This window comes from Marmota marmota, unplaced genomic scaffold (assembly GCF_001458135.2).
Source record: "Marmota marmota marmota unplaced genomic scaffold, marMar, whole genome shotgun sequence".
Classification (NCBI taxonomy): Eukaryota; Metazoa; Chordata; class Mammalia; order Rodentia; family Sciuridae; genus Marmota; species Marmota marmota.
The window spans coordinates 350,565-364,598 of NW_026000136.1; the positions used below are offsets into that span (position 1 = coordinate 350,565).

Here is a 14,034-nt window from a genome sequence, read left to right on the forward strand (position 1 = left end):
ATTCATTCACTTTTTCTTTAGTTGTCATTGTTTTTACATTTCTGGTGATTATATAATGATATAAACATCCTGTATGTTAATTTATCTAATATTACTGTATGTGTTTATATAGTTAGTTGTTATTTGAATGTTTTCCCCTTTGCCAAGCTTGATTTATATTAGGTCTTAATCTTATTTTATAAATTCTTGATAAAAACACATTACTTCAAACTGTTCAAGAATATATCACCTGAGCATAACTCCAATCACCAACTAAAGTGGGCCTCTGGGTCAACTAAAAGCTGTTTCAAAACTCCTCTTTTTTTCTATGCAAACCTTAAAATAGGACTTCTTTCTCACTTGTATATGTTTGAGAGCAGAATAACTTCTCAAATCAGCAGTTAATAAACCTAGATGAGTTTCCATCGACTAAACCACTATTGTTTTTAAATTGTTTAAATCCTTGACCCTAAAGTGTCACTTATTATCATTCTCTCTCTCTCTCTCTCTCTCTCTCTCTCTCTCTTTCTCTCTTTCATATTATAATGGAACCCAGAAATGCTTTTCTGCTAAGGCACATCCTCAGCCATTTATAAAATATTTTATATAGAAAAAAGTTTTGCTGAGTTTCTTAGAGCTTCACTAAGTTGCTAAGGATGGTTGGCTTTGAACTAGTGATCTTACACCCATAGCTGCAGAAGACTCCAGGATTACAGGCATGAACCATTTTGCACACAGCTTTTGATACTCTCTTTAATCAGTCACAACTCTGAAAATTGAAATTGCATTTATAACACTCTTCCCTAATGCAGTAAAATATTACCAACCGAAATATTTTTGAAACAAATTTAATGAACGATTACTATTTTATTACCAGAGTTTATTTTATTACATCATTAGGACTTGGTGAATGGTATTTTTTCTTGTTTTTAGCATATGGGTGTCTCCTGTTAACAAATGGGTCTATGATAAGTATGTTGAAAATTATGATTCTAAACTTATCACCAATCCTCACATTTCCAAGAGTATTGAGGGAAGAAAAAGGACAATATTCATAACTAATGAATCACTTTCAGTGGAAGCATAGTACCAGTGTCCAAGGTGGAATGCAATTAAGATGCTTCAGTGGTAAGGTGGTATCAGAACCAGCACCCTAGGGACTTGGGAACCTCTAAAAAACCATGTAAGACTCAAAATATTTTACTCTTCTTTTAAATACAATTACTTCTGCTCACATAAAAAGTGAAACACTATGTATAATAAAGGTGAATGAGAATTAAATTCTCTGGAGGCTCTGAGGTTGATCTTTAATTCTAGTGGATAATTAGTAAAATCAAAAAGACTTCACAATTGTCCCATCTTTCCCAACTACATGAAATGGAACATTTAGATGTACCAAACTGAAGTAAAAAAAAATGCATTTCAGGGAGGTGGTATCACAGAAATTTTTATGGCAGAATCTTGGAAATGTAGAATAAAAATATACACATACATATACAGTTATTTAGAGAAAAAGATAAATGATACATTCATACATGCAGGGATAAATTCAGTATGCCACATGAGTTGTATGCAAAAGGTAATGATAACATCCAAAAGATAAAGAAAGTAATAATTGAGGTGATTCAGAAATCTATAATTGTGGAAAATATTAACAGAAATTTAGTAAAAACAGATACTGTTAAATTCCTTTGGATATGCCTCTGTCCTCTGCTGTTCAACTGAATTTGATTCTCACAGATGAGCTTATGTGGGTAAGTTGCTCTCTGAATTGTTGTTTTCAGGATTTTGTCAATGATGTCTTGTAATGTCCAGTCCAGAACTCACTTTTATGTCTCTTTTACAAATTATTCCTTTCTGCAGAGGCACAGACCCACTTCACTCATTTTGTGAAGTGAACTGACTTTTATCTATCTTTGCAAACAATGTTTGGAAGAGCCAGGCTATTGGAGGGTCTTACATATTATAAAATATGGTTCCCAGACCCTGTGGGGTTTGAGGGTAGTTCCCTGCTGTATTGCTACCATCTTCCCTGTGAGAGGGTTTATTAGTCTTCTATATTTTGAGTGCTCCAGCAACTCAGAAGAGAAGCATTTGTGGTCACAAACTAAGGAATACTAGAAGCCTTGAGATTTGAGAAAATGCAAGAAATCATTTTCTTTTAGAGATTTTATGGGTAGTATGGCTATTTTATCACTTTGATATTTGTATATTCACAGCCACCTACACTTTGAAAGTCTTGTATTTAAATTATCCATAATAATAAGAGATAATTTCTGATTATTTCATTCCAATAAGTGTCTAATTCTATTTTTAGCCACATTTAAAATATCAGAAATTACTGCTAATTAAATCTGTATATTAAAATTTCCATCATGATAATGAGATCAGCATTAAATAGTACTTTTGAGTACATTAAACAAAGTTGCTATAACACGTAATTGAAATTTCCCTGCCTTTTCTGAGCATCAGAAACAGGATGGTCAGGCAGCTTTTAATTTCTGAATGATATGTAAGTATATTCATGATTCTTTTCTCAGTACCAGTTTCCTTGTGATGTAAACTATTTGTGTTCTTCGAGAAACTATTCCCTTCATGCTAGACAGTAACATGTTCTCTTTGCTTTTCATTATTTCTGGTAACTTCTGCCTTAACTATTATTTTCTTATGAATCTAGTAGGAATACATTTTATTATTTGGAACTAAGAAAACTGATTTTCTCAGAAGGAGGTTTTCTACTGTTAGACATATCCTGATCACTCTTGCTTTATATTTTGGAGATTGGCTGCTACATTTTCAGCTTTTTAACCTGCTCTGTTTAAAGCTGGTCAATTTGTTGGCTAGTTTTCTATCATATTTTGCATTGAATGAATGTAGTTTGATCAATTTTAGGTTTCTATTCTCTACTTTTCTACCTCATTGATATTGGTATCTTTAAAGTTTCCCATCAAAGTCTCTGATGGGTGGTGAGGATATTGAATTCAGGGCTACTGAACTACTGAGCCTTATACCCAGCCCTATTCTTTATTTGATTCAGAGACAGGGTCTCACAGATTTGCTTAGATTCTTGTTGCTAAGGCTAGCTTTGGACTTGAAATCCTCCAGCCTCAGTCTCCTGAGCTGCTGGGATTATAGGCATGTGCCACCTTGCCCGGCTAGATCTTGCATCTTAAATTGATGTTATTTAAAACTTGCAAATACAACTATATTTTACTTAGAGAAATACATTTTCATTCAGTATATAACTATTATTGTGGCAGCAATTTGGGGGGGTAGCAATTTGGGGGGTAATGTTTCTCTATGATCTTTCAGTATTACTTACTATATTAAATATATGACATATCATTATGTTAGTGTCATGTCCCTGACAGTATTTTACAACATTTAATATTTTTGTAGCTATGTTGTAACTAAAAAATAAATTAGCTCATATTTCTTCAATTTTAGATGACACCAATATAATTACTTTCAGATGCACTTTTCAGGGTTTGTACTCAAATTTATTAAGGTCATCATCACATCTGATAAGCCTATTAAAAACTTGTGACTTCTTCATTGGTGATTGTGAGTTGTTTCAGTTTAATTCTGCTTAGTAATTAATGTGTTACTACAATGTGTCCATTAGAAACATAGCTCATAATTCACTCAGTATACATTCATTAAAATATGATCTTTTGAGTGACTTTTAGTGTGACAGCATGAAGATATCCATGAAAGTTCAGCTCAACAGAACTAATAAACAGGAGACAGGGGAAAGCAACACAATTCCAACTATTTATAATTGCTGGCCCAGAAATGTAGATTAAGAAAACAGACAAGTAAAGGTAAAAACAAAAGTATAAAAGGCAATAAAATACATGTTTTTCTACTTTCTTAATGGATACTGAAAGCAACATATAAAACTGTATATTTAGAATATATGTGCCTAGTACCACAAAAACAAAAAGACCTCACACCATGTGGGAAGCACTCTCAGTATTCTTCCATATCTTCTTTGATACATATTTTTGGATTTCTGAATAAAAATATGTAATTAAATAGTGTCTGCAGACTGAAATGTTTAACATTTTTATTCATCATGCACACAGACACATTTGGTTTGATAGAAAAATCATGGTTTAATTTTACTAATTTACACTTTTTTTTCAGGGTGCAATAAATAGCTTCAGGATGTATATCTTGCAATCTACCATGTGCTTAGTGTCACATTAGTTATTCATCAATGGATAGTCCTCATATGGGCTGAGGAAAAACTATCATTCAATTTCAGTTAATCCAGCTTTTCTCTTATTGAATGTGCAGCATCTCTCTGTTGTAAATTCTGTAAATCTACCAACTTAACTAAGATACTGATTAATTAATTATTTTCTAATTTTATTGTGGAATTGACTTAAGTAAATGTGTGGCTCTCTCCCTACAGTAGATAGATTATCTTATGTATTTTTTTTCGTGGATGCATATCTTTATTTCCATTACAAACCAAGTTCTATTTTATTCTTCTTATTCTTTTTGTCTTTGTATTGGAGATCAAATCTAGCATTGCTCTATAATTGAGCAATATTATATCTGCCTAAGTTTCCCAATTGGTTTTGTACTGCTTTTAGTATCAGGAATTAAACCCAGAGGCACTAAGCCACTGAGTCACATCAGAAACCTCTCTCTCTCCCTCTCTCTCTTTCTCTCTCTCTCATTATTTTATATTATTTTTTTAAAATTTTTTTGTACTAGGCACTGAAATCATGGGTGCATATCAACTAAGCTACATCCCCAGGTTTTTTATGCTTTATTTTTAAGTAGGGTCTCACTAGGTTGTTTATAGATCTTCTAAATTTCTGACACTGGATTTCAACATGAAATCTTCTTGACTAAATTTCCTCTAAACCCCTGAGACTACAGTCATGTACCACCATACACAGTTTTTGTGTGTGTGTGTGTATGTGTGTGTGTGTGTGCGTGTGTGTGTGTGTGTGAGACAGGAAATCACTAAGTTGCTTAAGGGCTTACTAAATTTCTGAGGTTGCCTTTAAACTTGAGAATTTCCTGCCTTAGCCTCCTGAGCTGCTGATATTACAGGAATGTACCATCATGACAAGGAGTCTTGGTTGGCCTTTTAATTTCTATTAAGTACACATAAAGTTTTACATACATATACATTCATCTATGGGTTTTGTTTTGTATTATGATTTCTTGGTTTTTATTACTGTAAAATAAGTTCTTTTTAATTCAGAATTTTGGGGCTGATTTCATGTATAACATATAATATTCCAGATGAATTTAAGAATTTTTTCTTTGGTCACTTCTTTCATTAAAAGTAAAATATGCTAACATTTTAATGAGGTAATATTGTAGATTTAGAAGAAATTTTACAACTTGGTAATGATGCGTTTTTCTTATGTACACAATGGTGTGTAGGATCAAGTCTTTTATGTTCTTTTGTGTATTTTTTTATTTTCTCACAATCTACATATTTTTAAACATGCATTAATGCAAAATATCCATGTATGTGACATCTACATAAAATTATGTGATGGCTCACATATTTGTCAAACTAGGTACATTATGATGAAAATGGGTTCTGAAAATCATTTTTCTCACTGTATTCCCTTTGTCTTTCTAACCCTATTCTTATTAAATGTTTCTCAATGTGCATCGCCTTTTCTCCATGTCCTGGATTTCATCTGTTTGGATCAACATTGCCATATCCTTATATCTTTTCATTGGTCAGATATGCAGGAATTTTTATAAGCATATGCTTCTTCTGGGGAATGAACATGTATTTTCAATAGCCATTTCTTGAAAGAAATAAGAATTTTCACTCTGTCTTTAGTTCTTGAGAATTTATTTGCTTCATATATTTATGATACTATTTGATTTTGTCTCAAGATATGATTTTATCTGCCATTTTCAAATTTTTAAAGCTATTGAGCTAGTTTATAATTATTGAACACTTATGTTTGTTTTTAAAAGGTGGCTATTGAAGTCTATTTCCTTCCTTTGATTGGATTGAATTCAGAGGCACTTAACCTCTGAACAAAATCCTAGATCTTTTTTATTATTTTATTTTGATACTTAGTCTCACTTAATTGCTTAAGGCCTCACTAAATTGTTGGCACTGGGTTTGAACTCACAATTCTATTTCTTAAGTATCCCGAGCTGCTGGGAATATAGAAATCTGCCACCATTCATAGCTCTTACATTCTCTTTTTTGGAGTGTCTGTTTTTGACATTCTTTTTTATTTTTATTTACTTTTATTTGGTACCCAATTTTAAAATCAAGGATTCTTAACTACTGTGAAACATCCCCTGATGTTTTTTATTTTATTTTTTTAAGTTTGAGACAGGGTCTCTAATTTACTTATGGGCCAGGATGAGTTGATAATCTAGCTTTAAACTTGGGATCCTCTTGCCCTAGCTTCTGTTACTCCTTTCTCAAATATGAGGCATACATTTTGTCATATGTGAGGTAATTAGTTTTTTTTCCCCATTTTGTTACTTCAATTTGTACCCTTTAATGATAACATATTATAAATATAAATCACATTTAAATATTGTTCTGTTTTGTTATAAAGTGTCTTAAATTCTTCCTGTTTTTCTCTTTGTAAATCCCACCATCTTAAGAAGAAGAAGCTCAGATTAGGCTTATGAAGGAGAAGAGGCCATGTGGATGAGAATGAAAAGAACACAGTGGACAGCCATCTATTCCAGGAACAGGATAACCATGTCAAATAGCAGAGTTTACACTGGTAATATTTCTGCTGAAATCAGAATAGCCCAGATAAACCCAGTCTCAATTTGGCTTACTTAATAAACTGTTCATTTAAATCATTAATTAGGGCTGAGGATGTGGCTCAAGCGGTAGCGCGCTCGCCTGGCATGCGTGCGGCGCGGGTTCGATCCTCAGCACCACATACAAACAAAGATGTTGTGTCCGCCAATAACTAAAAAAAAAATAAATATTAAAAAAATTCTCTCTCTCTCTCTCCTCTCTCTAAAATAAATAAAATCATTAATTAGCTCTTAGTTTGTAATATTTGATAGCTTTGTAACACTTGATAGCTTAAATACATTTAATGGAAACAGGAAACATGCTAATTTCAAGGTAACTGCTTAGATTTAGGCATGGAAGAAGCATTGAATTCATTTTTCTTGATTTAATGTTGAAAGTCCTATAAAATGACTTTGAGTAATGCCAAAATGCATGTAGACATGAAAATGTTATTAGTACTTGAACTCACAGTATAATCTAAACAAAAGATAAACCAGACAACCATAGCTGGGTTACTAGGATGAAGGCCCATTGGGCCTTATCTTTTTGTTCACAACTAAATTTCAGTATCAAGGTGTAGACAGACATGAAGACATGAGGACCCTCCCGGGCCTGGATTTGCTTTATCTGTTGTTTGCTGTCTAATATATGAAAAGGCTACTGACCTTAACAGTTATCAGTTTGGAAAAAAATGGCCTTCCTTAGGCAACTCTCATCTTATAGCACCTTCCTGGGTCTAAAAATATCATTTTTTTTCATTTGGTTTAAAGGAGAAATATTGTATGGAAGACATGTTTTATCACCTCTGATAAGAAAGGAGGGTTTCAGTCATTCAATTTTCTGCAGTCCAGGGAACCACAGCACTCAGGTATATACTTGTGATGTGTCAGCCATTTGCCACATGTGGCTAGAGTTCTTGGAATGTGGCTGATCTATATTGAGAAGTATTAGAAGTGGAAAGAAGTGTGAAATTTGAAAGTTTAATGAGAAATACATGTAGTTAGCTAACAATTTTCATTGTTTCAAATAATTATAAAATTATGGATATATTGGGTTAAAAGTATAATAATTTTCTTAGAAATTATAATCATAATTTTATTATGTAATAAAAGTTTTAATTATTTCATAACTTAAATTATTATAAAGTACCAATTTTTGTGATAACTTATAAATCATAAGAATTTATAGAAATTTATTTATAACTTATTGTAATTATGTATTTGTTTTACTTATGACCTCTAAAAGTTCAGTTACACATATATTTATCATTTTATTTCTTTCAACTATGATGCTATAGAAGATTGTCTACTTTTTCTAAAATCCAGCTTCATCGATATTCCTTAACATGAGCTGGATGTGTTGTTGCATACCTGTAATGCTGGTGATTCAGGAAACTAAAGAAAGTTAATCACAAGCTTAGGGCCAGCCTCAAAGACTTAGTTGCTGCAGTCTGGCTGGGCACAATTCAGGAGCCACTTGTCAAAAGAAACGAACTTTATTTTTAGAACCACACAGGCCAAACAAAACAGCTCCTCAGGAAAAACCCTCAGAGCCCAACTGCCACTACCAGCTTCCCACAAGCCTCTCAACCTCCCCCACTCCTCCTGCTCTTGAGGCCGATTGGCTGGGTCCCATGGGCGGAGCCAAAAAAGTCCCCCAATGAGCAGCTCCGTGGTCTGAAAGGGCGGGGAAACAGCCCAATGAGCCTCACTGCAGAGGAGCCAATCAGTTAGAAGTTGCTGGGGCTGCTGTGAGCCAATCATCAGCTGGCAGTCTGAAAGTTTGCTGGGGCCCCTTCGGCTGTGGCTCTCAACATTTAGTGAGATTCTGGCAAAACAGAATAAATAAGTAAATTTTGAATACAACTGGAGATGTTCCTCAATAATGCATCACTGGGGTCTATCCCTGGAACCAAACAAACAAATAAGCCTCATTTAGCCAGAGTATGAAGGTTATGATACCCAAAAATGTAAAGTAATTCTCACTATATTATTTGCATTTGTGAATCTGTCATTGACATTGTTGTCACTGGTAATTGATATAACATTATATTCAACATTAAATACTTATGTCCCCTTTTATGGCCAGGGCTTCTTGCACATAGAAAGCTCTGTCTGAGAAGGAATATAATTAATATTTTATTATTTTGGGGTCCTATGGCCTGAATTAAAATTATTTCACCTTAGAATCAGTGGCAGAGTGATCTTAGCTTGGTATTTTTTCTATTCAGGTAAAAATTATTCATTCAGAAGTGATTGGGTGATAATTATTGACTCAGAGCAACAACTGAAGAATACAAGGTAGGCTTCAAATTCTGGGAGATAATTCATCTCTGTCTCAGGCAAATATCTTGATTCATCTCCAGGTTTTGTGATATCTGAGTGGCTCTGTCACAGGCCCTTTCCCTCAGACTTTCAGGGTCTAGACTATTTTTAACAATGATAAGTCTTCACAGATGGGCATTATGAAACAGAAGAAAGGGGCTGAGTAAAAGTAGTCAGAACTAATTGTGAGAACCTGGGCTTTCCTGAGGTCACTTTTGTAAACTTTTAACCCTAGTCTAAATTTGATAGAGCTCAATATACTGCCACCTCTGGCCCTAAGAATGGGGTTGACAGTCAGGATTCTACTTTTTGTCCCGTGCAGATTGGTGACCTCTGCTTGGCCTGAAACCAACTCTGTACTTTCTTGCCTACACCCTTCAGAGTGGATATTAAAGACAGGATCAGGACATGAAAATTTGACTCATATTTGGGAGGAGCTGTGGTCCAAGGAGTTTCAGTTTCTTTTTCCTTACCAGGTGTCACTCATTTTTTTAAGTGCATCTTCCAAGTGTGTGCTAAGCATGATTTTCCTAAAAGTCATCTTTTCTCAGCTAATTTACTATATTATGAAGTATGGTTCCCTGGAATATTTCAAATTACACAGAGTTTTAATTCATCTTTTCCTCTTAGGTTTGGATGGAATTTTTAAAAGTGAGTGTGTGTGTGTGCACGTGCATATGTGTGGTTGTACTTTCACATGAGAAGAACGTGGTTATAACGTAAAACAGTTTAAAAAGTATTTGTACCTAATGCCAGGTGTGAAGATGCATGTTCATAATCTCAGCATTTTAGTAGGCTGAAACTAGAGGATCAATATATTGAGAAGAAGAAATAAAAAGAAGAGGGGAATGTTGCTAAATGTGTAGGCACTCCTGAGTTTAATCTTGGCATTAAAATAAAAAAATCTTTGAACTTTGTGTTTATTTGTCTTTCATAAGCATAGAAAGCAAGTCTAGCATCCCCTTAAGAAACTTTAAAGTATGATATCTCTGTAATATCTACCATGTCTTTGAGTAGCCATGGTGTAAAAATTACATGAAGCTGACCTAAGGTGCTCATGTTTGTTGAATTACCTAGAGAATACCAACTTGTGTGTAGTCCTCTCTTCTTTCAGAGCAGCTTGTGTTCAGGGAATGGAGCACCTTGTTGGACTAGCTAGTTACTCTAGATCCTCTAGAGATATCAGGAATATTCTGTATTGGTTTCATCTAAATAGATCAAATATTGGAATATTAATATTATTTTCCCCAAATGTTAGGTTCAGAAACACTTTGCTGCTCAGACCCATTGATTCTGTAACTTTAAAAAAAAAAGGCAAATATGATTTTTGTCCTCTTTTCTTACTCATCTAGGAAAGACTGATTATAAGGTGCCAGAATTTGAAAGGAGAATAAACTGTACCAAAGATTCAGAAAAACAAACAAACAATCAAACAAAAAAATCCTAGTGTGCTTTTGCAGAAGTCTTCAAGCAAATACTAACTATATGCCAATTGGAAGACATAATGTAGTACCTCAAGTTTGGGAAGATAACTAATTATTTAAGTAAATAGGATGGTGGGTAGAGAATGTCTCATTTAATCTAACATTTTCATTACCTATGAAATGTAATTTAACAGAAATATTTGAAAGTTAAAAAAAAACGTTTCCAAAGAAAAAAAGATAGAGGAAAATTTTAGGATAAAATTTTATTCAAACTAAAGTCAATTTTTGAGCCTGTAAAAGAACATCATTGAAGGTTATGTAAGATCTTATTTCTATCTGTGGCTATAATTTTCATTGGTGTCTAGCTATTTCTAGAATGTCAGATTGAAAAAATTCAGAGATAGGTAATAAGCAACTTTTTTTTCTAAGTCTATATTGGAATACTGCAAATTCATCAAACATAAGATATGGATGTATCTAAAATCTCAGGCTCTCAAGGGCTTGTTTTTAGCAGAAAAAGAAAATAAAGAAGGTGAAAGGCAAATGGATCAAAAGAGGTTAGCACATTTTTATCTTTCTGGGCATATTAGGACATGCCAGTAATCACAACTACCTGGAAGTGAGGCAGAAAGGTCAAAGTTCAAGCTTAGTGTAGCAACTTAGTGAGACAAGGTTTAAAAAGAATAAAATAAATTAAAAGGCCTAGGATATATCTTAGTTGTAGAATGCCCCTGTACCAAATAATAATAATAATAATAATAATAATAATAATAATCAAAATTCCAAATGAAGAATTCTTTACCCTGAAGCCAGCGAATACTTAGGAGTTTTAAGAAAATTGTGTGTATGTTGGTTTGGGCTGACATGAGATGACTCAATAATATTTTCTAATGATATAGAGGAGAGACTTAAGCTGCTGCTTCTTCTTCTTCTTCTTCTTCTTCTTCTTCTTCTTCTTCTTCTTCTTCTTCCTCCTCCTCCTCCTCCTCCTCCTCTTCTTTAGAAATATTTTGTTCTTACCCCTGAATGTAAATGTGTCTGTTAAATATTTTTGGTGGAAAAAAAATGAAAAAATGCAGAATGAGTATCTGAATCAGCATATTTCAAATAGTAAGGATCTTCTAAATCATAATAGGAAGGGGTCTCTTCACTGCTGTAGCAGAACAGAAAATTTGGAGGTAATATCTTCAACCAGTTATTTCCTAAAATGGCCTATATAGTGTCCCAATTTCCTCTGATATTTTTTATGTTCTATGCAAGTTTTCAAATGTCAACTTCCTGACTTATATAATTTATAAAAAGCTGGTATACATAAGTGTGTTTTTTTAATTAGAATAACTTGAGTGTGTAGATGTAGAGACCCCTAATTTATAAGAAATGAATCATAAATATAAATGTTATTTTATTCTAGGGCTTGAAACTGGCACCTCAATTAGTAAAGTTTGATAAAACTGAACCTCAAACTTGTAGGATCTGTATTAAATGTCATCAGAATTGAATTATTGAAATACTAGTTTTTGAAATATTGGTTGTTCTGCAAATTTGCACGTTTAGTATCAAAAGTGGTTGTAGAGTCAGGAGTGGTGGCACACACCTGTAATCACAGTGATGTGGAAAAATGAGGTACAAAAAATAAAAATTTGAGTCCAGATTCAGTAATTCAGAGGCCCTAAGCAACTTTGTGAGTTCATTTATCAAAATTAAAAATAAAATAAAATTTCTTGAATTGAATTTCAGGGGTAGAGTGCCCCTGGGTTAAATCTATTTATTATTATTATTATTATTATTATTATTATTATTGCAGAAAAAAGGACATCATAGATCAGAACCTTAAACTAACTTCAGGTTATGTGAGTGTTCACTTGAGATAATTGAGACCCTGGAAAAGGGAGTATATCCATGCTGCCAGGGTGGCATTTAGGGTGCCAGAACCTTTCAGATTGTTTTCTTTAACTGCTTATTCTATTGTTTAGAAGTGAGTGGTGATGTTGTTGTCTGAAGAAGTAAAAATATTTTTTTTAAATACAGTACTTGTTTTATGGTAAGTTTAAATAATGAGAAGATAGACAACTTTGGAGATGACCATTAAATTAATATGTGAACTGTGGAAGTTTTGATGTGTCTTTAGTGATCTCTTAAGTCTCTTATTCACTGAAGTGACCACTGACATATGAGTATAGTTATTACTTACATTTTTGCTATGCATGTCTCAAGTATCATTGCTTTGTTCGGTTGTGCTTCTTTTGAATATTTAATAACAAATTGCAACTATTATTTATCCTTTGGGATTATGTTGGATTTTATTTTCCACTTTTTTTACTTCAGTGTTTTGCTTCACATGTGCTGCTCCCTGGGTTTCATTGTACCAAATTTATCCACCAATTTTACTGCTTATAATTATTGGAGCCAGGGATATAGCTCAGTTGGTAGAATGCTCGCCTTGCATGCACAAGGCCCTGGCTTCAAACCCCAGCACCACAAAAAAGTATCTTATTAAATGCTTGAGGTCACTACCATATGTGAAAGCTAGCCATTTACTTCTCATTACAATTTGTAAGAAATTAAATACTATGTCACTAATCATATGCTTTATTTTAGGAATCATTAACATTAAGGGATGTGGTCATTGATTTCTCTGAAGAGAAATGGAAATGCCTGGATCCTTCTCAGCAGACTTTATATGAAGATGTGATGATAGAGATCATTAGAAACCTACTCTTTATTGGTGAGCCTAAATTTTATTCAGAATTTCTAATTTAAAAAATTTAATTTTTTAACTTTGTAGAATATCTTATGGTAGCTTCTATTCTGCATGAAAAAGTTTTAGTTTCTTGTTTTTAGGACAAAGATCCAGCATTTGTTTACGTAGGAAAGAAAATGTTAGGATTTTTCTTTTTATATTTAACTTATTTTTTTTTTCTAAGTAGTGCCTACAATGTGGAGAATGAAAATTGTTTCAAAGTATTTTAGTGTTTTTGTCTGAAAAAAAAAGTTTGGGAAAATGATTGTGTAGAATATTAAAATGACTTCTGTAGTTACCAAGAAAATAAAAAATGTGTCATATTCCATTTTCCATAAAAAAATTTTTTTCTGTCTCTAAGTAATCCTTTGTTTCCTTTGTGTTCTCAAAGCTATAGCCTTGGAATTTAAAGAGAAACCTGACAATAGACGTATGAAAGTGGGTAGAAATCAATGAAGCAAAGAATACAGAGAAAAGATCCAAATTTCAAAGAGGAATCACAGTGACAAAAAATTGACAAAAATTATTTTTTCAAGCTTAGGTTTGTTTCTGTTGCAATCATTAAAGAGCATTCTATGCTCTATGCTTACCATGCAAATCAATTATTTAAGCTAGTACTTGTTCTACAGTGATATCTCTACATTCAAATTAACAAAGTATTGTAGGAAAATAAAAAGAAGAAACAGAGAAAAGATACAGGAAAGTGGCATAGTGGAGAGAGCCCAAGCTGCCAAGCTTTATTTATATCAATAGGTTAATTTAGGTCATTGGCATCACTAATACATACTGTTCATTTTATTA

The 14,034-nt window shown here is 33.1% G+C and overlaps 1 long non-coding RNA gene across 1 annotated transcript; it reads left to right on the plus strand.

The window, feature by feature from the left end:
- The first annotated feature begins 6,560 nt into the window (after window positions 1–6,560).
- Window positions 6,561–13,733, plus strand: LOC125611160. The gene is made up of 3 exons (XR_007341288.1): window positions 6,561–6,722; window positions 7,516–7,613; window positions 13,092–13,733. It is a non-coding gene; the product is annotated as an uncharacterized LOC125611160 (long non-coding RNA).
- The last annotated feature ends 301 nt before the right edge of the window (window positions 13,734–14,034 follow it).